General features: G+C 46.4%; 2 non-coding genes across 2 annotated transcripts; one reads left to right on the top strand and one right to left on the bottom strand.

The window, feature by feature from the left end:
- Positions 1-836: 836 nt before the first annotated feature.
- On the top strand, positions 837-909 carry TRNAF-GAA (transfer RNA phenylalanine (anticodon GAA)). Its single transcript has one exon. It is a non-coding gene; the product is annotated as a tRNA-Phe (tRNA).
- Positions 910-12,075: 11,166 nt separating this feature from the next.
- On the bottom strand, positions 12,076-12,148 carry TRNAF-GAA (transfer RNA phenylalanine (anticodon GAA)). The gene has a single exon. It is a non-coding gene; the product is annotated as a tRNA-Phe (tRNA).
- Between the last annotated feature and the right edge of the window lie 718 nt (positions 12,149-12,866).

Genomic DNA, 12,866 nt, shown 5'->3' with positions numbered 1-12,866 from the left:
CCTGTCCCTACAGAGAAGGGGTTTTGGTGTTTTGGATATGTCAGACCAGTTTGGAAAAGCAACCAGCACATTCTCTTGGATGCTGTTATTTGTTTTATTGACAGAGGTGCAAACATAATTTCTGATCTTAACTCTGCGATTAGCAGCGTGTGTCACGGACCAAGGAATGGCTGTGGCATCCCAGACGAGTCTAACCCTGTGGAAGAGAACTGCATTAGTCAACACAACTGGCATCCAACTCTGACATCCTAAACAGCACTAAAGAGAGTCTGAGAAATAAGACAAGATAGTGTATTCAACACCAGAAGCACAGAGCGAGAAATCTATGTTTGATTGTCCCTTTTACTCTCTTCACACTCTCAGTCACCTCTTGATCCCTTCCTACAATCAATTTGTCTTTCTCTTCACCCTCCATCACCCTCGCCACTTCACATTCGGCTTCCTCATCAATAGCTTTGTATCTATAGAGACCTAGCTCCATCTCCTTATTTTCCTTGCAATGATTTGTGAGCAACTGAGCCCTTCTCCTATCTCTAGGTAACTACTCCTCCGTCAGCCCTTCAGGAACAACTGGTGGTTTTTTTCCCTGCTCCACTTCTATACATCCTGCAGAATCATATTATTATTAAAGTCATACACGTATACAGAGGTCACATACATTGACAAAGAGGCTGTGTTGGTGCCTTAAACCATTGCTTTTGAGCCCAGTCTGTCTGTACCCTGTTGCCTGAAACAATTTCTTTGACTCACAAACTAACGTCAACTAAACTTGTCTGAAAAGGCTGAAAGATAATTCTGTTCCAACAGGTTTTGGGAAAAATCAGTGCCAAAGCAAGGCTGAAGTAGCTCAGCTGGGAGAGCGTTAGACTGAAGATCTAAAGGTCCCTGGTTCAAGCCCGGGCTTCAGCAGAGGTTTCTTGTAGTTTTTTGTGTCCAGTGCTGGGCTCTCCAGTACAAGACAGACATGGACATACAGGAGAGAGTCCAGCAAAGGGCCAGGAAGATGATGGACTGGAACATCTCTCATACGAGAGGTGGATGAGAGACCTGGGACTGGTTGCCCTGAGAGGTTGTGGAGTCTCCATTTTTAGAAATATTTTAAAACCACCTGGATGTGGTCCTGGGCAACTGGTCTTAAGTGGCCTTGCTAGAGCAGGAGATTGGACCAAATCACCTCTGGAGGTCCCTTCCAACCATTCTGCGTGTAGAGGACAAAGACAAAAGTTTACGTCTAGAGCAGGGAAAAGCAAGGCTAATGTCATCCTAATATATTTCTATTAGCAGTGGCCACCTGGCCAATCAGCACAACCATCCAGGATGACCAACCAGCCAACAAACAGCTGTGATTAAGATTAGGGTATCAGAAGAACCAGACCTACATATAAACAAAGGCAAGCTTATACATTCCTATCCTTACAGAACCATTTATTGAGTTCAACTTTTTCTCTTTTTTCTTTTTTCAGACAAGCTAATAGCTCTGTGGACAGAGACTGCTTCAAAATTATCTCATCACCAGCTCTGAAATCCTAGTCTCTGTCATCTGTTGCAAGATCTGCAACGCTACGTCACACACAGAGCCCCCAAATAAACTTCCGTTCTCATTTAAGACACCATCTGTGTCCCATTTCTGCAGTGCTTGGCAGAGATCGCTTCCCTTCTATGGTATGTTTGTTCCCCTTGCTGAGCTGCAGCCTTCTTCGGAGGTGGGAAAGTCAGCGGGTGGAACGGTTGCCAGCAAGCGGAGATCAGTCTGCTGCGACAGCGTCCTTGGGTAGCAGGGTGCTCTTGGAGTTCAGCCTTGGCCAGGCGGTCCTGGAGCAAGCTCAAGGGCAGTCCCACGGAAGAGCTGGAGCCAATACAAGGTCACGTTTGGCTACAAGAAAGGAAAGAGGCTTCGGTGGGATGTTGGCAGTTAGTGAGAGCAAGAGCAGTGAGGTGAGGAAGAGCCAAGTTGGGGACATCACGGACAGGTCCAAATGCACTAGAACATCCAGTTGCTCTGGGTCCTTTTAGCAGGTGGAGTTCATAGTCTTGCCTTCCTATTATGCAATTAAATTAAGCTTTATTGCATAATTCAGACAGCTGCAACCCACAACAAAGGATAAACAGTCTTTAACTTAGGCTCTCCATCAAACCAGCTGAATGATTCTGTGCAAATTGCATTGCTATGCCTCAGTTTCCATAGCTGTAGCAGTGACATCTGCCTTCCCTTACCTTCCCCAAGTGCGGTGAGAGTTAACTTGTAGGTGAAAGTACTCTGTGTTCTCAGCTTGTTTTTGTGTGCTATCCCAGCACGTGTCCCCACGGATGATGCTGTATTACTCACACACCTCTCAAATCCTCTTTTTCTCTAATTCCTTTCATTTGCCAGAACTACGAACAGTCATGCTATCCAGGAAAACACAGCCTTCATAATGCTGGCATCAGCGTCACTGAGCTGTGCTCAGGAGACTGTTCCTTAGGAACTCCTATGACTTTCAGGTGAATTTACCTCAAACTTGATTGGAAATGAGGAGGGGGGAGCGATAAGAAAGAAGAGGACAGCTCGTCTCAGAAGAACAGTGAAGAATGAGGTAAATAATGAGGAAACAGTGTGGGAAAGAACATGACAGACCGGAGATGATGTAAGAGACTACAGAAGCCTGGGTTACCATTGATACAGACCATTTTAAATGGCCAAGAAGGACTTTGGGATTCATCTGGAAAGGGAGATTATCACATAAATGGAGATGAGAAAAACATGGAACATTTTGCATGTCATGGCAAAGGCTAAGAGAGATTGAGTGTTGTCTGTGTGTATCTGGAGGAGATAAATGCCAAGGATGAAGAATAAGTGGTTGAGCTAGAAGGCAGCATGGTAACAACCAGGTTTAAGCTGGTTAAGGATGTGTGCTAGCTGTAAATTCGAAGGTTTCTACCAGTTGGGGTACAGCAGCTCTCAGTGAGCTCTTTCCTGTCCTTCAGGAAGGGCAACAGCTGCCAGAAAAGTCTTGTAGTGGGTCTTCTAGGAAAGGGGGTTTACCACATGTAGTGGCTGGGAACCACCTTCCATCCTTGATTTTCATTTTGCTGCACAACTGTCTCTGTTGCTGCAGTGGCTGATCACACTGAGGATACTCAGGTTTCATTACACATAACAAAGTGGATGAAGAAGGCATGATGAATCAAAACCTTCTCTTCTCCATTGTCCTTCCTCAATTTTTTTAAAGAAAGGTTGAGATCTTGTATAAGCCACAAAACCCAGTGAAACACCTAGACACCTAGGTTCTAGCTTACTTTTGGAGCTGTTGTATTCCTCTTTGCTTTTGAGATTGTAGCCCAAAACTCTTCTTGGACACTGCTTGCTTACCTTTAAGCATCCAGCGGTACCAGCTTCCATAAACTAATTAATGCCATGTGAAGACAGCCATGTCATCAATCCTCCTTGACAAAGATGATGGATCTGAAGAACAATAGCAGGCATAGGGGATGTGGGAAGGTAGGACCAATGTGTGATGTTATTGTCTATAAATTTTTGGTCTTAGAAGAGACTATCACACCTGACTCTCACTGACATCAGCCCATGACCATGGTATACAGTGACATTTTGATCAGTAATCTCATTTTTCAGCTTTTCTTCAACTCTACATCGGACTTTCCTCCACCCCTTCCCAACTGTTCTTCTCCTGTCCCCCCCCAACAATAAAATGGGCTGGCAAAGGTGGCTACCATGGGGGTGATGGACATGGGAGGGAAACCGTGGCCCCCAGGAGTGACAGCAGAAACCCTCTAGCAGGGGAATAGGAATAACTAGTAACACATTTCCAGAGCACTGACTTGCTCGCTGTCTGTGCCGCCCACCCCCTCATCTTGGCTGGCCCGCCAGCTCCAGGCTGAGTACACCCACCTGCGAGAGGGAGCCAGCCTGAACGGCAGCAAGGGAAAAGTTCACCTGGAGGGGAAAGCAAGCTGTCCCTGGAGGAGGTGAGAGGAGGACGGGGGATCCTGTGAAATACCATGGCTGCATTTTGAGAGGGACTTTCTGGACTGAACCTGTTCTGGGAGTATGTAAGACAGGAGGAGAGGGGGTTAGAAGAGGTGCGTTAGCATCCTTACTGATGTAGTATAGAGGGGAATGGATCATCCAGAAAGTTTAGCTCATTTAGATTAATGAACCTATTGCATATTCCTCAGGAAATCTCTCTTTCACATTTGCAAACACCGCTTGACTTGGCTACAGTGTGTGAGACCGCCTTTTAACTATTTATCTAGGCAGCTGCCAGCCCTGGAATGGGACAAATCCCCCAGCACTGCTGGAGGGTTAATGCTGCAGATGGCTATAGGCATATTTGCAGGTGTTGAAGATGTTTGTGGTGTTTTGCCTCCTTCTCCTGACATCTCCTGTCTCTTTTTTTTTTTTTTTTTTTGCCTTGTTTATGTTTGATCTCCTCCAAGAGGACACGATTGACCTACCTGGGGAAGTCACGGCACACTTCCTACACCTCCACTCGTAGCTGAAGCTCTCAAAGGTCACACCAGGGATGCTGGCATCTGGTTCCCATGTGTGTTGCTTGGATTCCTCATCAGCACATACACATTTGGACTTCATGACCTCGAAGGTCTTTTCCAACCTAAATGATTCTACGATTCTAAACTGGTAAATCATGTTTCTAGAGGTATGGTGTCTTGATGTCAGGTCCTGCTCCTCCAGAAAGACATCTTTGGGAAGGTCCTAGCGTGCAGCTCCAGGCTCTAGCAGCCTTCCCGTGCTGTGTCACTGTGTTTCCCCTGTCGCACACCAACACAGGAACCTTTACAGGGCTGGCAGGAAAAAGATTTTCTATTTTGTCACTTCTCAGCCAGCCACAACTGAGAAGACTTGAGAAAAGAAAAACTCTCTCATCTTGGTGGGTGACCACATGCTGTCCATGAATTTGGTAAGGACTGGGTCCTCAGCTAGAAGCAAATGCTGTCTCTCCCTATCCTGTTGCAGATGTGACGACTGGTGCTGGACAGGATTTAGAGACCTGAAAGCCTGGTTTTAGAAGCTCATCTCCTGAAGGGCTTTCAGTTCCAGAGAGCTATCAGAGTCTCAGGATTTATATTTCCTAGACGCCAAGACCCTTTCCTAAGGGTCGTGTAGGTACAGTTATGCAAAGTTTACAAGCCAAGAGCTCAGACACATGAGCTGAGCTGCAAAAGCTGTATGCCTATGAATTACAGTCTGTAACAAATCCAAGGTAGTTTGTGTTACCTGAGCGCATGGTGGGGCTAAGGTTGTGTGCAGGTACCTCACGTTTGCTCCAAAAGCATCAGGCAGCTGAGAGGTGCTAATCTATTTAGTGGGGAAAGCCGATTGCATCTCCAAACCCTGAGCTAACAGGTCTTTCCCCAGGGAAGAACTGAAATTACAAAGGAACTGACTCTTACGTCTACTGACTATACTGAGAGGCTGGGGAAAAAAAGGAGCTCTTAACTTAGAAACTTAAGTTAAACGTTTAAAACTAGAGGTGATGATCTGAGACCTTAGGAACTAAAAATCCTTGGGCTGAAAAAACCACGCATCCTCAGTGGCTTTGCAAGCCTTCTAGTCCTGGCTTTATTTACGTATGCTTTTTTTTTTTTTAATTATTGGCTCTGACACTAGGGAGCTTGTATGGCAAATCTGTAGCCAAGGTAAAGTCTGAACTCTGCTTTTGCAAGCTTTCAGGTTGACGCTGTAGCTGCAAAACTAGCTTCCCTCAAGCAACAGGCAATCCAGCACATCTGTGGCCACCCATCAAGATCTTTAATGGTGTGGCTTTAAAATCAGCAGGCAACTGTACTGCCTCTCACTCAGTCCGAGTAAAGAAAAGCTGCCGCCGTTTTCTATGCTAATTTTAAGGTTTTCAAAAGCCTATTTCATTTCTCTTCCTCCTCCATATACTTCTCTCTCTCTCCCTCTCTCTCCTTCCTCCTGCAGAGGTGCCAAAGCCTCCTCCATCAATTTGTGAGAACTTCTGCTTGAAAACTAGAGCAGAGAATCACCCACGTAACCAGGCTGGCATGAAAATATCGGAGGCAGAGACACTGACTCAAAATGACTCGAGGAGTTTCCCCGTGTCAGGGTGAAAGAAATGGGAGCCTGGAATCGACTCCACCAAAGTCCCTGGAGGACGAGAGACCTGTCCAGCATGTTCTGACCATGGCCAGTGAACTTGCTCCTTAGGAAGACGTTTTTGCATTTGTTTCTACTGTCTGTTGATTTTCAATTTTATCTGTTTGCTGCTTGCCTGGGACTTCCAGTGTTCCCAGATCTGCTTTTTCTTTTTTTTTTTCCCATTAAAAAACCTCAACAGGGCAGGCTTTCTTCCAGACATTTCCAATTGCTTGTAACAAGGGATTATAAGACATAGTTGAATTTCTGCAGACCGAAGCAAATGTTTCCGACCCATGTGGCACAAGTCAAGTAGCTTAAAAAGATGATCTAAGTGTGGTTTAAAGCCTTACATACTATCTAGTAATTATAATCACTCCTGTACTGGATTCTCATACTTTTTACATTAACTACTTTCCTGAATTTGCAGAGCTTTGCTGAGGATGTTTTTTGTGCTGCAGGTGCTTGTTGGGAACCAAACTGAAAGCCACCCACCCTTCTGCATGGAATACCAAACTCTTCCCAGTCTGTCACCTCCTGGGTGCTCCCAAAGGTTGACAGAAGAGTATTCACTCTTGCCCAAGACTGAATTGCACCCTGGGCAGGGAAATGGAAATCTCCGTATCTCAAAAATGACAGCAGGAGCTCCACAATCCTCTTTCTCTGGGCTTTTTTGAATACAATTTGCATATTTAAATAGCCTACTTCCACTTGTAATGAGCAGTGCTTCATGTTCTCTCCTTTTCCTCCACTAGCACCTGCAGTCACAAATAAAATTAGGCTTTGCTATTCAAACTGAAAATAAAGGGTAGCCCATTGCCCCAAAAGTTAACAGCCCAAGTAACATTCTAAGTTGCAAGTAATTAATCAGCCATAGATACTAAATCCAAGACCCTTCAAAGGTATTTTGACTGTCTATTTACTTTAGTACCTCTGAGGACCTGAGCTGGATCCACAAAGTATTTTGTTATTCTCCAGTTTTAGCATTCAGCATTCAGAGTGGGTCATGGACAGTTGCTGCATTTGAAAGAGGAATTTTTGTCTTTTTCCTTTTTTTTTTTTCTTTTTTTGCATGACGCACAACCAAACCCCATTTTAAGACACTGTTTAGATAGTGAGAAGTAATCCTAACTCAAAATTTTCCAGGGGCTTGTTGGATGACCTGACTGGAAGAACTGCCCTGATCCTCATATCTGCCATCTCAAGACCAACATTTTGTGAGCGATGTGCAACATAATGTACACCAGGTGAACTAGGACCCCCGTGCCTTTCAAAATCCAAGCAGCATCCACTGCAAAAGGCAGGCAGGGATGGATTTGCAGCTCTGAGCTCAGTTTTTGGAAAAGCTGACTGTTCAGCTGAGCTCTTAGGAATGGTGAAGGGTGGTGAGGGGTTAGCTCCCACATCGTGGACTTCTGCTGGAGGCTCCTTGGGGCAGAACTTCTCCTCAGCAGTAAAGACCTTGCTTAACCCAGGCTCCGTCTAAAGTCAATGGGGATAGTTGGTCCCTTAGAGGATGATTCAGACTTCAGCTGCCAAGACGTTAGAGGCCAACCTCACCAGCTCAGATGGGATGAGAAAGGGCAGGGCTGAACCTGCGCAGACCTAGCCTGCTGCCAGAGGGTCTGGATGGAAGCTCCTGTCCCCCACTGATGCAAGGACTGCAGGACACATCTCAATGCGAGCACGGGTGATCTTCATCACGGTCTGGACTCCACACAGGTGCACAAAAGTGCGTGTTATCTTTATTGACCACACACAAGCTGTCTGTTCATGGCACAGCGCTGCTACACCTCCAAGAGCTCTGCACTGCAGCACAAACCAAGCCTTAATGTCTTTATGCCTGGAGTAGTAATCGCAGGATTATTGCTCCCATGGCATGCAAATAATAATCCTTTCTTTTCCTCATCTTGTAGCTGCCATGTAATTTAGAAAATTAATCTTCAGGGCTGGCAATGTCTTTTATTGTCTGTGTGTGCTGGCTGCCTCTATCTCAATCGTGACTAGCTCGCTCTGTCAGATCTCAGAGCACTTTCCAAAGGACTCTGGAGTACTTTACCCAATTTTCTGATGGGTGAAACTGAGGTATGAATAAAAGAATTGCCTTCTCCTCAAGCTAACCATTGGCAGAGCAAGGGACAAAGCAGACATTCAGTCCAATTAGCCCATATATTACAGTAGGTCCTACAAGGACATAAAAGGAAAGCAATAGTGAAAGCACTCTATGGAAATGCAAACTATCACAAAACCAATCAGCGAAATAGAGAAGACGATGCTGGGAACATGCACGCCTCACCCTGTGACCTTTTCATCGGGGCAGCTGTATTGACACTGCAGCAGTGATTCACAGTGACTGCAAATCAGAGGTCTGGGGTCTTCTGTCTGACCCCATAAAAGACAACTGAGCAAGCTTTGCATATGCAGTAACCTGCATATGCATATTCAGTAGTTTCAGTGGGAACTTTCCCAGGCGTACTAACAGACCCAGTCATGCTCCTACAGTGACCACATGCCTTGCAGGTTTTTTTTCCTGTTTACTCTGTTGTTTGGGGTTTTTTTGTTTGGTTTGGTTTTTTTGTTTGTTTGTTTGTTTTCTGGAGGAAAGGGTTTTAAGCTCCTGCTGTGGATTTTCCATATACTTAGCTATCAGTGCAGGCTCCTGCATCTCAGCAGCAGTGAGATATAGCTCTGGTGCTGTGTGGTCAGGGAGGATGTGTGCGGACTGATCCATGCCAGCGCTCTTGGTGGGAAAGGTGGAGAGAGGTGTCACGAGGATGGGGGAGGACAGCAGCAGTAAATAAGGACTGAAGGCATTAAGAGAAAGAGGCAGAATCACTCGGAAAAGCAGAAAATCAGAACTGAAGGACACTGGCAGAGCCGTGAGCGTTTGTGGGGGAGAGCTGAGGGCTGGAGCTGGGGGCTCAGGAAAAGACGGTCATCGGGGTCTGACATGCGCTGATTGATTAATTTGGGGGCCCCAGTGCCGAAGGGACCCGAGCGGCGGTGAGAGGAGCGAGCTGAGTGTGTGTGGGCTGGGGGAAGGTGCTGGCAGGGCAGCCACCCCCACGCTGCCTGCCGCCCACCGCAGTTATTCATCCCGCACCTTCCCTCGCTGCCTCCCAGTGAGCAAGCACCAGCGAGCACGGGACGCTTTTAACCCTTCTTTGAGCCAAACGGAGGGAAACTGGGCAATTTTGGTACGGAGGTTTGAGTCGGAGCTGTTTCAGCCAGGAGGGAGCCAGGTTGTTGGGAGAAGGAGCAGGCAAGTAAGCTGCTCGCCTCATTTCTGGCAGCACTGCATTACGGTCTCGGGGGGATTTCTTTATGTCCTGCAGTGTGAACATGAAGGCCTGATTGCTAGCATCAGTGGGAGCCTTTCCTTTGCCTTCCCACAGCTGCGGATCAGGCTGGTTGTGGTTTAACCCCAGCCAGCAGCTAAGCACCACTAAGCTCACTCCCCGCCGCCCCGGTGGGATGGGGAAGAGAATTGGGGGGAAAAAAACCCACCCAGACTTGTGGGTTGAGATAAAGACAGTTTAATAGGACAGAAAAGGAAGGGAAAATAATAGTAATACTACTACTGATAAAAGAATATACAAAACAAGTGATGCACAATACAATTGCTCACCACCTGCTGACCGATGCCCAGCCAAACCCCTGAGCTGTGGTGCCCCCCAGCCAACTAGCCCCAGTTTATATACTGGGCGTGATGTAACATGGTATAGAATACCCCTTTGGCTCCTTTGGGTCAGCTGTCCTGGCTGTGTCCCCTCCCAGCTTCTTGTGCATTCCCAGCCTCTGCTGGCAAGGCAGTATGAAAAGCTGAAAAATCCTTGACTTAGTGTAAACACTGCTTAGCAACAACTAAAACATCAGTGTGTTATCAACATTATTCTCGACCTAAATCCAAAACACAGCACTATACCAACTACTAAGAAGAAAATTAACTTTATTCCAGCTGAAACCAGGATAGGCTTCAAAGCAATTTGATTGCAGCTACCTCCTTGAGAACAACGGTGTCGGCTCAGACTGGGCATCCTCCAATACTGTCCATCAACAGATACCCAGTGAGGAGTAAGGACATGGCAAATGCACATGATATCCCCCTCCCCAAATCTCTTCCACCCCTGAAAATCTTTCCCACCAAAAGAGGTGATAGGAAACACCAAGTCCTCTGCAGGGAGAGTTATAATGCTAAAAGCAAATACAACTGGTCTGTCCTGGGGGGACTAAGGCCATCTGGTAGGACACATCTGTCATGGTGCTAAAACCTCCCCGCTGCCTCAGCAGAAATAGATTCATTATGTCCAAATCAACCTTGGGAATGGTTCCTGGCCCCTGCTGTCCCCTGAACTGTGTCTGGACATTGCCTGGGAGGACAGGAGTTAGCCCACTGAAGCAGTGTGGAGCACTGGGCAGTGCTTAAGCCCAAGCACTGGCCTTATTTAGATCTCCAGCACACTTGTTAAACCATGAGTCTAGCACCAGGTCGAAATACTGTTTAGCAGGACTGCTTGAACGCTAAGCCTGTGCCATCCCACTGCTCTCTGACTCACACAGCCTGTGTGTCTGGCGTCTGATTTGCTTCTGCCCTTAGGGCTCAAGGCTGCTTTTCTCCAGTGTGGTAGATGAGGTCAGAGCAGTTCAGCATAGCCACAGAGTGTAAGCCATTCTTAAACCTGAGGGCAATGCCTGGGGTGTGCATAAACAACTGTCTGAGGTCTGTTTTCATAACAAAATGAGGCCCCAGATGTATACCAAATTTGATATAATTTAATCTTGCACATGGACCACCCAGGGGGCTCTGACCTACTCTCATCCAGTTTGGGGACCAGGAATTCATTCCCAATTTAGATGCAGATGTAGACAGTAGGAGTAAGAGTCAAAGGGAAGGCATTTTCTACTTGGTGCATCCTTGAGCCAGAGGATATTGCCTGAGTACGTCATGTCTGCAAGGGGTGGTGATGGGTGAGCGGTTGTTATATTTCCTGAGCTATGCAGGAGGGCAATGTATCTTCTGGCCGTACCTAGGAGTGGGTGGTGGCTGCTGATAGAGGCATTTGCCCAGCAGGACTCATGGAATCTCTTCAAGGCTTAAGCAGGTCATGACGTCATTGACTTACGCACAAGTTGTTATTCACATCCTGATCAGGGAAGTTATCTCCTGGAAGTGCTGCAGGATCTGATAGGGTTACATCCAGAGATAACAGAGCACCACCAGAATGACAGGGAGAAAGAAGATATCTCTGCTGTACTATGGAGGAGAGACTGGATGAGTATCGGGGTTGATCTTTGAGAAATCAGTAGTCAAAAGTTCACTGATGCTCACTTCTTTTTTTTTTTGACAACTGGTAATTCATGTTTTGTCTCTGCTGATTGTCTGAAGGACTCCACAGACCAGGAATTAGTCAGAAAGGGATGGAGAACAAAACACAAAACACAAAACACAGTTACTCAGTTGTAGAACTCATTGGGGTGTCCGCACATTTTATAAAGGTCAGCATAAGAGTAGAAAAGGTTCAGGAAAAGGTAGAAAGCTTCATCAGTGATCCGGAGGTGTTTTCCTGTGAGCAACAGGTAGACACACCGGAACTCCAGCCTGGAAAAAGACAAATTTTAGGGAGAGGATTTGCTGCAAGGTCAGTTGTGATTCAGACTAAAATTAACTTTTTAACAGGATATTTTTCCTTTTCCTAAATCACAGTTTTGGTTTCCTGCATGGCCCCATACGCCAGTGGGTTAACGTTACTACCTCTTTATGGGGCACTCCATGACATGTAGGATACCGCCTGATACTTTTCATCTACAGGCTGAACAGCTCTTTCAGCCTTTCCTCATAGGAGAGATGCTCCAGTCCCTTCATCATCTTCACAGCCCCTCGCTGGACTCTCTCCTGTATGTCCATGTCTCTCTCATACTGGAGAGCCCAGCACTGGACACAAAAAACTACAAGAAAACTCTGCTGAAGCCCGGGCTTGAACCAGGGACCTTTAGATCTTCAGTCTAACGCTCTCCCAGCTGAGCTACTTCAGCCCTGTTTTGGCACTGATTTTTCCCAAAACCTGTTGGAACAGAATTATCTTTCATACTTACCATTCAAACTGGCTCTGTGGACACTTGACTCTTGTCCTGTCACTGGGGACTACTGGAAAGAGCCTGAGCTGAGTCCATCTTCTTTACACCCTCCCTTCAGATACTTATATACATTGATGAGATTGCCCTGAGTCTTCTCCTCTCCAGGGGTTCCATGGGAACTTGCACATGGCTGAACTACAAAAGGTTTCAGAAGTAATGAAAGAAACACGGAAAGTGGGTTTCATCAGAAAGTATTACACACAGGTTGCCCTAAAACCTTTCTTCTTCCCCATTTTGAGAAGTCTTTAACCTACAGATTGCTAGGAACTGGGAGAATACAGCAAAGAGGTTATTCTGTGATTTTCTTCTTGACATTGTAGTGTTTCCCCTGAGTTCACCAATGTCCCAGCCTCCCTTCTTAGTCTGCTGTGCAGAAGCAGTGCCCCTACTAATAAAGCAGCCAGGGACTAGTGACACCCAGGGTAGGAAAATCCCCGAAGCCTTTGGGATTTGGGTGGAGGTTGACCTGCCTAGTGTCCTACAGGCAATTGAACCATGCCTTTCATCTCAAATACAATTCCACCACAAGAACACCATTCAGGTAGACTAAATATACACATTCAGTACTTTTTGTGGTACCTTATGCTATCCCAGCTGTCCCACAGCTCCTACTGCA

The sequence above is a fragment of the Buteo buteo genome, chromosome 3 (assembly GCF_964188355.1).
Source record: "Buteo buteo chromosome 3, bButBut1.hap1.1, whole genome shotgun sequence".
NCBI lineage: Eukaryota > Metazoa > Chordata > Aves > Accipitriformes > Accipitridae > Buteo > Buteo buteo.
Note: the sequence above shows the minus strand (reverse complement) of the source record. Positions and strands in the feature narration are given on the sequence as shown.